The following is a 9078-nucleotide window of genomic DNA, read 5'->3' on the forward strand; positions in this document are numbered from 1 at the left end:
TATCACAAAGACATCATCTATATACCTCTTCCAACAGTGTATTTTATCAAGATATGGGTATATACGATGGTCGTTTTTAAAGTAACCCACCACACAACGTAACCATCGCTGCTCCCTTGATTTGTTGGTAAATTAAACCATTGAATAGAAAGATGTTCTTTGTGAGTACGAATTGGAGTAAGTCACACACAAAATTGATATAGCTAAGCAGGGCATTTAGTTCGCTCTGTAGTGTAGATCTCCCAATATGTGGGGGATGGAGCTGTACAATGATTCTACATCTAAACTACAAAGTAATGCTCCCCCTGGTACCCGCATGTCTTCCAATAGTTGTAACATGTTTAGTGTCTCTGACAAAGGAAGGTAATGTGGATACTATTGGGGACATTACTTTGTCTAGATAGATGCTTATATTCTGGGTGAGATTCCCAGTACCAACCACAATCTTTCTCCATGAGGGGTTGACCAGTGATTTGAGTATTTTGGAGAGGCTGTAAAAAGTGGAAAACAGAGGTTGTCTGACAAGCATGAACTCAAACTCATCCTTTGTGATGAGTGTTATTCATGGCTTCGGATAGTAAAGCCTTCACTTCACAAATATATTCAGAGGAGGGGTAATATCTTGGTAATATCTGGCATGTATCCATTATAACAATGTTCCCACCCTCAGATGGTTTAATGATTATGTAAGTACGCAATGATTATAATGCCATCCTTTCACCTTTTGAGAGATTGTTATTAGGTCTATAATCTAGATCGATAGGATTTGTCAACTCGATATGCCTACATACCATCTCCAAGAACATATCTATGTTTTTGTAACCTTTAAAGTGTGGTGTGTATTTGCTCTAGGTTTGAGACCAATGTTAGGTGTTATGTCGTCATTACATTCCGTTAGTGTGTCTAGGCAGTCTAGATCTTTCATAGTCAGTCCCAAATTTGGGGCTTTTTGTTGTCTTTTGAGAGTGTGATATTTGAACAGGGCTAATTTGTGAACAGATGCAAATCTTTGTCCAAATACATTTATTAAAGGGGGGTACCGGTACAAATGTGAGGCCTTAGAAAGGATGGTAGTGGATAGATTTATAACTTTGTCATTCACATTCGATTGTGGCGTCTCCGAGGGCCTCGGTTTTTCCTGTTACAGACTGGTCCTTGGGCCCTGAAACTCTTCGGCCTGTCTTAGCCCTATAAAATAGTTTCCTCCATAATGAGGGTCTTCCCCTCTCCACTGAGTAAGATGGTTAAGAGATTGCTTACGTTTCCCATCTCCACCCCTCTCGTTTTTCTCTCCTCCCCTTAAGTCTATTTATTGCGACAGAAATCAGGACCACCGATTAAATCCTATGGAAAGAAAGCGAGACCGTAATAATACTGGACTACAGGGAATTATATACAATCATCACTATGTGTCAATAGGCAGGACTGTTCCCTCCTTGACCACTTTCGATCATATGAGGTTTCCACTGATAAGAATGAAGAGGGAGGGTCCAAGGATATGCCACCATCCCTCAACCATCCATGGCCCAATCACAGTACAACTAGGACTATGACTCACACACTGTGCATCCCTCTTCCCTCACATACAGAGGAAAAACGTGGAGCTTTTTGGTGACTCCTCCTCACTATACTCTGCTACCCAATTACGCCATATCAGGGACGTGATTGATATGCTCCCCTCCCCTCTTACACAGAGGAGAAGGGCAGAGCTTAATTCTGTCACTTCCACAATGGATGCAGAGTCTCCGTGAGTAACACTACATTATGCCCTTTAGGTTGGACATACAGTATTACCTCAGCATCAGCTGATCTGAGGGGGAGGGACTTAATGACACTCGATACACAACTCCCCTCCCTCTGCTCTAATAGGACATTGCTTTCCAGCTGAAGGTAATTTCCATCGCTTAGAGGGTGTCACGATTCCCGGGAACCCAACACGCTAACAGACACACACACACAGAAAAGGTGCCGTACCAGACCTTAGAGTGGCCGGGCTAAGCACACACAGAATAGTCAGGAGACAAGCCGAGTCAGGGGAACCAGAAGACAGGATAACGATAAACAAGCCGAGGTCAAAGGGTAGGAGAAAGTCACAAAGTCAGTATAACAAGCCAGAGAGTACGTAACCAGAAATCACAAGTTCAGAATCAATACTATACAGCAAAGACCACAACAGGGCAGGGAGGAACAGGAAAGGTAAGTATAAATACCCTAGGTTTAATTCTGATTGGATAACTTCCAATCAGAATTAACAATCACACGTGGGAGATATCTAAGCCTCCCACTGTGATTGTGGTACTGTTGCTTTAACGCCGGGTCACTCACGTGACCCCGGCGTTTGCATAAATTAACGGCCTTCCAGCGTGCAGCGTTATACATGCTGCCGCTGGGAGGCGTAAAGGATTCGAGCGGCGAGCGGCGGAGAGGAGACGCCGCTCTCCGACAGGTATTAGGATGGGAGACCGCGGGCGGCGATGGACTGAGGGTGAGTGCTGCAAGTTGCGAGCAGCCTCCCCTCCTAGCCGCCCGCGGACCCCTGACAGAGGGTATTTCAAACCGGGAACTTGTATGCCTCATTTCATTCGCTACTGACGAATGAAGGGTTTTTTTTTTTACCTTTTTTTTACCTCTGGGTTTTTCTTTTTACTACCTACCTTCCCCTAGGGGGTTTCTATTGGTTTAGTGGGGTATTTTTAGGGTTTAGTGTGGAGTTTATGTGGTTTTCCACATTTTACCTCCCCTTATCCTTGTTCTGTTCTACACTTCCTCTACCCCTCCCTTCCCATCTATGTTCCAAGTTACTGGGTACTGTTCATATTTCTTTCCAGATCTTATCTAGGTAGTAATTTATCTCTGTTTTTCCAGAGCTTCATCTTAGGACCCTCTTGTTTCAAGGGATTCCTTCTTTTCTATATTATACTTGGGGTTACCCCTTTCCTTTTAAGGATCAAGCCACGGACTCCTATTGTCTCATAGGATTCTAGATTTGTCCTTTTATATGTCTTATTATCTAGGTTCTGTTATATGTAAAAATAACGTACATGAGACGTATTGCCAAATTACACAATTGCTTCCGATTTGTTTGACTCTGTATGACTTTGTATTGACAAATATTTTGGTCAGTAGATCTGCAATCATTGTTTCCTTTACTAATGGGTATTCTTTATATTTCCCTGTGTACCCATCATCCATTTGTACAAATATCTATGTGCAAAAAAAAATAAAGATTGTAAAAATATATATATTATACAGATATCACATTAATGATCAATAATTTCATATGTCCATAAAGTACTAGTTAATGGTGACCACCAGGAGGAGCATTTATTGTAATCTAGAACCATGGGGACGTTTGAACAAGAAGCAAAATATCGTCCTTTTTTATAACAATAAGGAACCATACAGGGTCTCTCTTTCATAGTATCAAGGCCAGTTACCTCCCACTGATGTCAGCCAGGTACTGCCCCATGCTTCCTGTCTGGGCAATGTACATGTCTTTCACCCCAGGTGTAAAATGTACTCGCTGCATGTGTGATTTACCACTATTGACAGTTGAAATTAAATAACCATCTGAGATATCTACAGTTTAAGATGTGTTTGCTGCACTGATAAATACAATTTTATTAAAGACACGGAGGCTCCTATTATGCTTCTCTTTCTTTAATTTTCCCTCAGCAGCGAAGAGAAAAAATGTATGTAAAAGAGAAAAACATCATAACATTAGCATATTCAACAGCGCTAATCAGTATCCACCCCTTCAGTATATAAGGTGTAGCACTCTCTTCCTCTTCCTCTTTCTTTGCTACTCCCTCAGACCAGCTAAGTACATTATTCTCCTACTTGCTTTGTGATATTATTGATGTTGGACTGTATATGTTATCCCTATTCGCTTAGGGGCTTATGTTTTGCTCCCACTAGTTTACTTTTACTATTATTACTTTTACGATTATTACTGTCTAGGACTTCTTAACTCCGGTTTAGATATTATAGTGTTATTTGTTTATTTAATCCATTATACTGTATTTTGTGCCCCCTGGGTCCTGTGGTGTTCAGCAGGTCTGACTTGTCTGGCAAATCAGGGTTTTTCCCCCATCTGGGCGAGTACTTCGCTCCCTGGCCCCTCTCCCGACAGGGTACCGTTAGAGGGCTTTTCCTACTCCACCTCGCCCCGTTCTCGTCTCCCTTCGCTATACCCGCTGGCTACCACGCGGCGGTTAGTTCTTTACTTTCACTTTCGCCGCTTACGAGCGCCGCGCAGTTTTCTGTCGCTGCCCTATGCTGGCGGCCATTTTTACACTCGTGCTGCAGTTTTGAACGGATCTAGACGCTGCACATGACGCCACTCTGCTAATTCACCCAGGACCCGGGTATTTTCTATATTTTCTGTATATTGCTACCTACCCTGTGCTTGGATTAAGCATTTTTGTTTTTCTTTCTTGAACACACTTACTGTAGTCATGCAGTCAGCTGGAGAGGACCTACCTGGCCACCCCAACCCCTTAATAGAAGCCCCTGGCCCTGACCCCCAGGCTGATCCTAGCCTTATAGGCGCAGAAGAATTTCAGAGCCTCCTGGACGCCACCATGTCCAGTTCTATTACTAAGGCCATTTCATCAGCCATGGGGGCCATGTCCTCCAGCAGTCCATTAATCAAGCCCTTAGACAGGCCCATCCTACTCAAGCGGCTCCTGTACAGACGCATACCATCCATGAACCAACAGGGCGCAAAGCGCCAGGCAAATGCAAACATGCTAAAGAACTCCCCCACACCCAGGTAAAGCCTGGCTTCATTGACATGCCTCAGGCTGTCTGTGATGGCGCACAACAACCGCGCAATAGAGCTACTGGCCGGGCTACGGCGGCCAGAGACTGGAAGCGGGCACGGCCCCATAATTTACTGTCTGAGTCAGACAATGATGGGGATGAGGGGTCAGACGACCATTACTCATACGGGGACGAGTCCTCAGGAGGTGAGGATCTCCCGGGTACACAATTCCCATCTAGACCTACTCATGCCAAGGCACAGTCGGACACACCTGGGGCAGACACAGCCTGTGACGCAAAGGAGACACTTGCGTTCGACCCAGACAATTTGAGACACCCTCGCTCCAAAAAGGTTCCAAAAAGGACTTGAGCAAGGTGTCTTCAGTAAAATAGATTTATTGGTATATAATGACAAAAAATAAGATTAGTAAAAGTCCTTAGTAAAAGTCCTTTAAAATGGCCAATACGCGTTTCACTCTCAATACACCGTGGATGGAATTCCCGTTACCTGAGGCACTCGGGAGATTGGAGACTTCAACCAAATGTGTTCCACAAGATCGCCCAATTATGGGGACCTTTGAGTGGGGACCTGTTTGAGTCCAGACTGAACACGCAACTACCTCGGTTCTTCAGCTGGCGACCAGACCTGGAAGCCATGGCAACCAATGCATTCCTCCAGGATTGGACCAAAGGCCGGGCTTATGCCTTCCCTCTGTTCAATCTGTTTGCTAGATCCCTGGCGTACCTCCGACGCTACAAGAGCACGATGGTCCTGATAACCCCATGTTGGAGGTCCCAACCTTGGTTTCCCCACCTATTGGAAATGGCGATCGATCGCCCACGGTTTTTACTGGATCACTCATCTCTTCTAACCAATCCGGACTCCTCCGTCTCATGGCGTGGTTCCTTTCCGGGGACCCTGGGAAATCACATAAGTTTCGAGAACAACTACACAACTCCTGGCAAACGCATGGGAGCTGGGAACACAACATGTCTATACTGCGGCCTGGAGACAGTGGGCCAATTGGTGCTTGGAACGATCGTTTGATCCTGTATCAGCATCTGTGAAAATGGTGTTGGACTTCCTGACACATCTGTTCTAATCGGGCAAAGCCTTCCGCACCGTTAACCTGTACCGCTCTGCAATCTCGGCGGGACATAAGGTGGAAGGACTCCCACTCGGACAAAACCTTGGTCTGTCGTCTGCTTAACCCCTTAAGGACACATGACATGTGTGACATGTCATGAATCCCTTTTATTCCAGAAGCTTTGTCCTTAAGGGGTTAAGGGTGTTCGTTTCTCGCACCCACCTAAACCTAGATACGGATCCTTTTGGGATGTCAACGTGGTGTTCAAGCTCCTGGACGAATGGCCCCCTAACACGGAATTGTCCTTGAAACAATTGCTTATGCGGTTTTGTCTACTATCATGTAAAGGAGTGTCCGATGTAAGAGCTTTGGATTGGCAACCCCGCATGTTCACTCCGGAAGGAGTATCATTCGATATCTCGCGGAGAACAAAATCAGCGACTAAACAGGTCTTCTACCCAAGAATCACAGATCAACCCAATCTATGCCCGATGCTGTGCCTAAAAGAATATGAATCTCGCACTTCTGCTCTACGCCCGTCTAATGACGGACCTCTGTTCATCTCACTGAAGAAGCCACATCTCCCTGTATCTACACCTACGCTCACGCGTTGGGTAAAATGGTTATTGGCTTCGGCCGGGATAGATGTCTCGGTTTTCTCATCCCACTCCGTCAGGGGCGCTATGGCCTCTAAGGCATCGGTGATAGGATGTCGATTGGAAGACATCTTGAAGGCTGCAGATTGGTCTACAGAATCCACATTCTGGAATTTTTATTTTAAACCTATACAGCACTTCTCAGAAAGGGTTATAGCTCAGATTTAAAAGAGTATAGTAGGAGCCTCCGTGTCTTTAATAAAATTCCAAGATTTTACTATTAACATGACGTAAAGTCATGATTTTATTAATGACACGGAGGCGAGTATTGTTCCCTCCCACCCTCCCTGGGTGGAGTTTGTGGGACTCACATGCCTGTGTCTTGATTGGGTCTACCTCTACCCTCCTACCTTACAGGTTGAATTTTCTTGTTTCTTATCAGATAAATTGACTATAAAGCTTAGCTTATCATGCTAGTTTTTCAATATGTTTTCATGTCTGATGATGTTATGACTATGGTTTTTCTCCAGACCTAGGTAGCCATATATTTATTGTGGTATGTTACAACCAGGTGTCAATCGAGATATTACCATATTTCTCCTCTCTTTTAGCCTGAATACTTATATCGGGGTGATAAAGAAGATTTAAAGGACGGCTCTACCGTTTTCCCATAAGGAAGGGATGTATGACTGCTATCCGATGTTAAAGTTCCTGTTCAAGTTTATCGTTCGGTTATTGGCTGGTCTTCGGATCGCTAAAGAAAGAGGAAGAGGAAGAGAGTGCTACACCTTATATACTGAAGGGGGTGGATACTGATTAGTAGCACTGTTGAATATGCTAATGTTATGTTGTTTTTCTCTTTTACATACATTTTTTCTATTCGCTACTGAAGGAAAATTAAAGCAAGAGCAGCATAATACTCGCCTCCGTGTCATTAATAAAATCATGACTTTACGTCATGTTAATAGTAAAATCTTGGAATTGTACATCACTTCCATATCAATACATTCTTGCATTTAATCACAAATATTTAGGCAACAATATCAATTAACCAGTCAGCTGTCAAGTCATTGCCACAAGAATATCACAGTGAGTGACCAAGAATCGCAGCTGATTTTTTCTACACCTTACACCAGTCTTATTTCTCGTCTGGTCTATGTCAGACTTTACCTTCATCTCAAATAACTAGCCTCAAAATATAATACTGTTGCTGATAGATTCAGTCTAGTAAGAGATCAATTATTTTCCTGGACATGAACAAGTCCACTTCACGGTCAATACTTCAATGCTTTTTTTTGTGTGTGACTATTCTATGTTCTGCCAGTCGAGAACAAGTCAGTCATCAAATCCAGTACTTGGTCCAAGACCAATTATTACTTATTTGATATAGGAACAACAGATTCGGCAGCATTGCACAATATAACAGGCTATAGAAAAGCTGACTATAACGGACATTGTATGAATGTTTACCATAAGATATACATAGTTATACACTGGTACAGAGGGATATATATACATTTAAGTTGTAGTAAATAGTAAAACAGTAGCATATTTCTCAATCTGTTAGACATATGGAGCATAGCCAAGCTTTGTCACACCTCTACACAGGTACAAGCTGTCCAGAAGTGACGGCCAATTTGTAGCTTACCCTTTGAATCACAAATAAAAACAAGTATGTAAATTGGCTAACACGGCCTATAGCTTCTCATGAGATGAAACTTACTCTGTTTTTACGTTTGCACTTTAATGGTAACAGAGTGTCCCGTCAAGAAAAAATAGCTACTTCAGTTAAGATAGATGCTGGTATCCATGTTTGCCTTCAACATGTGGATGCACTGGTGTCAAGACATAATTTTGAAAGAGTCTCTCTCACATATACACACTGCTGCAACATCATGCACTATACCTGTAGTAAGCGCACTAATACAAACATTCCAGAATATAATGCTAGATCATCTTGAATAATAGTGCGTATAATATACACGAGCAGACAACAGTCTTTAAATTTTTTATGGCTGACAATTTTGATGGGATATGTGCAGTTGAATATCCCTTCTCCCTCCCACCCCCCCATCTTCTTCTCCCCTTTCTTTTTCTTTAATTATTTATGTATTTTTCTATAGAGTATAATAAGAACAGAACACAGATACTGATAATATAAAATGTATTATTTCAGCAATAGACATAAAGAGAAGGAATTTACTTTTTTTTTATAGATACTCTAAACTCAAATGCAAAATATACATATTTCATTGTGAAAATTAATCTTAATTTTTCCCTTGTCCATCGTGCACTATTTCAATATTTAATGTCTTTTTTCCAATTGACAATTATATGTTACACTGTAATCTCATGACTGCTTATCTTAAATAAAGAATAATAAAAAATAAATAAATACAGGAGGAGAATGTTCAGAAAAAAATATGCATTTTTATCAATGCTCGTTTGAGCAGGGTCTTCGTCCACCTATTGTTCCTGTAACACTTTGTAATTGTCTCATTTATGATGAAAAATGTCCCCTTCATAATATTATAAACCTCTGCAGAATATGTTGGCGCTATATATAAATGCACCCCCAATGTATCCCGATTATCGAACAGTGACCCATATTTAATAAATGACTAACAGAT

General features: G+C 42.4%; 1 protein-coding gene across 2 annotated transcripts in view; it reads right to left on the bottom strand.

Annotated features, from left to right (window-relative positions):
- CORO2A (coronin 2A) overlaps positions 1-9078 on the bottom strand; it is a 197608-nt gene that overhangs the window by 58455 nt on the left and 130075 nt on the right. The gene's annotated exons all lie outside the window — the stretch shown is intronic.

Source organism: Pelobates fuscus, chromosome 5 (assembly GCF_036172605.1).
Source record: "Pelobates fuscus isolate aPelFus1 chromosome 5, aPelFus1.pri, whole genome shotgun sequence".
Lineage (NCBI taxonomy): Eukaryota > Metazoa > Chordata > Amphibia > Anura > Pelobatidae > Pelobates > Pelobates fuscus.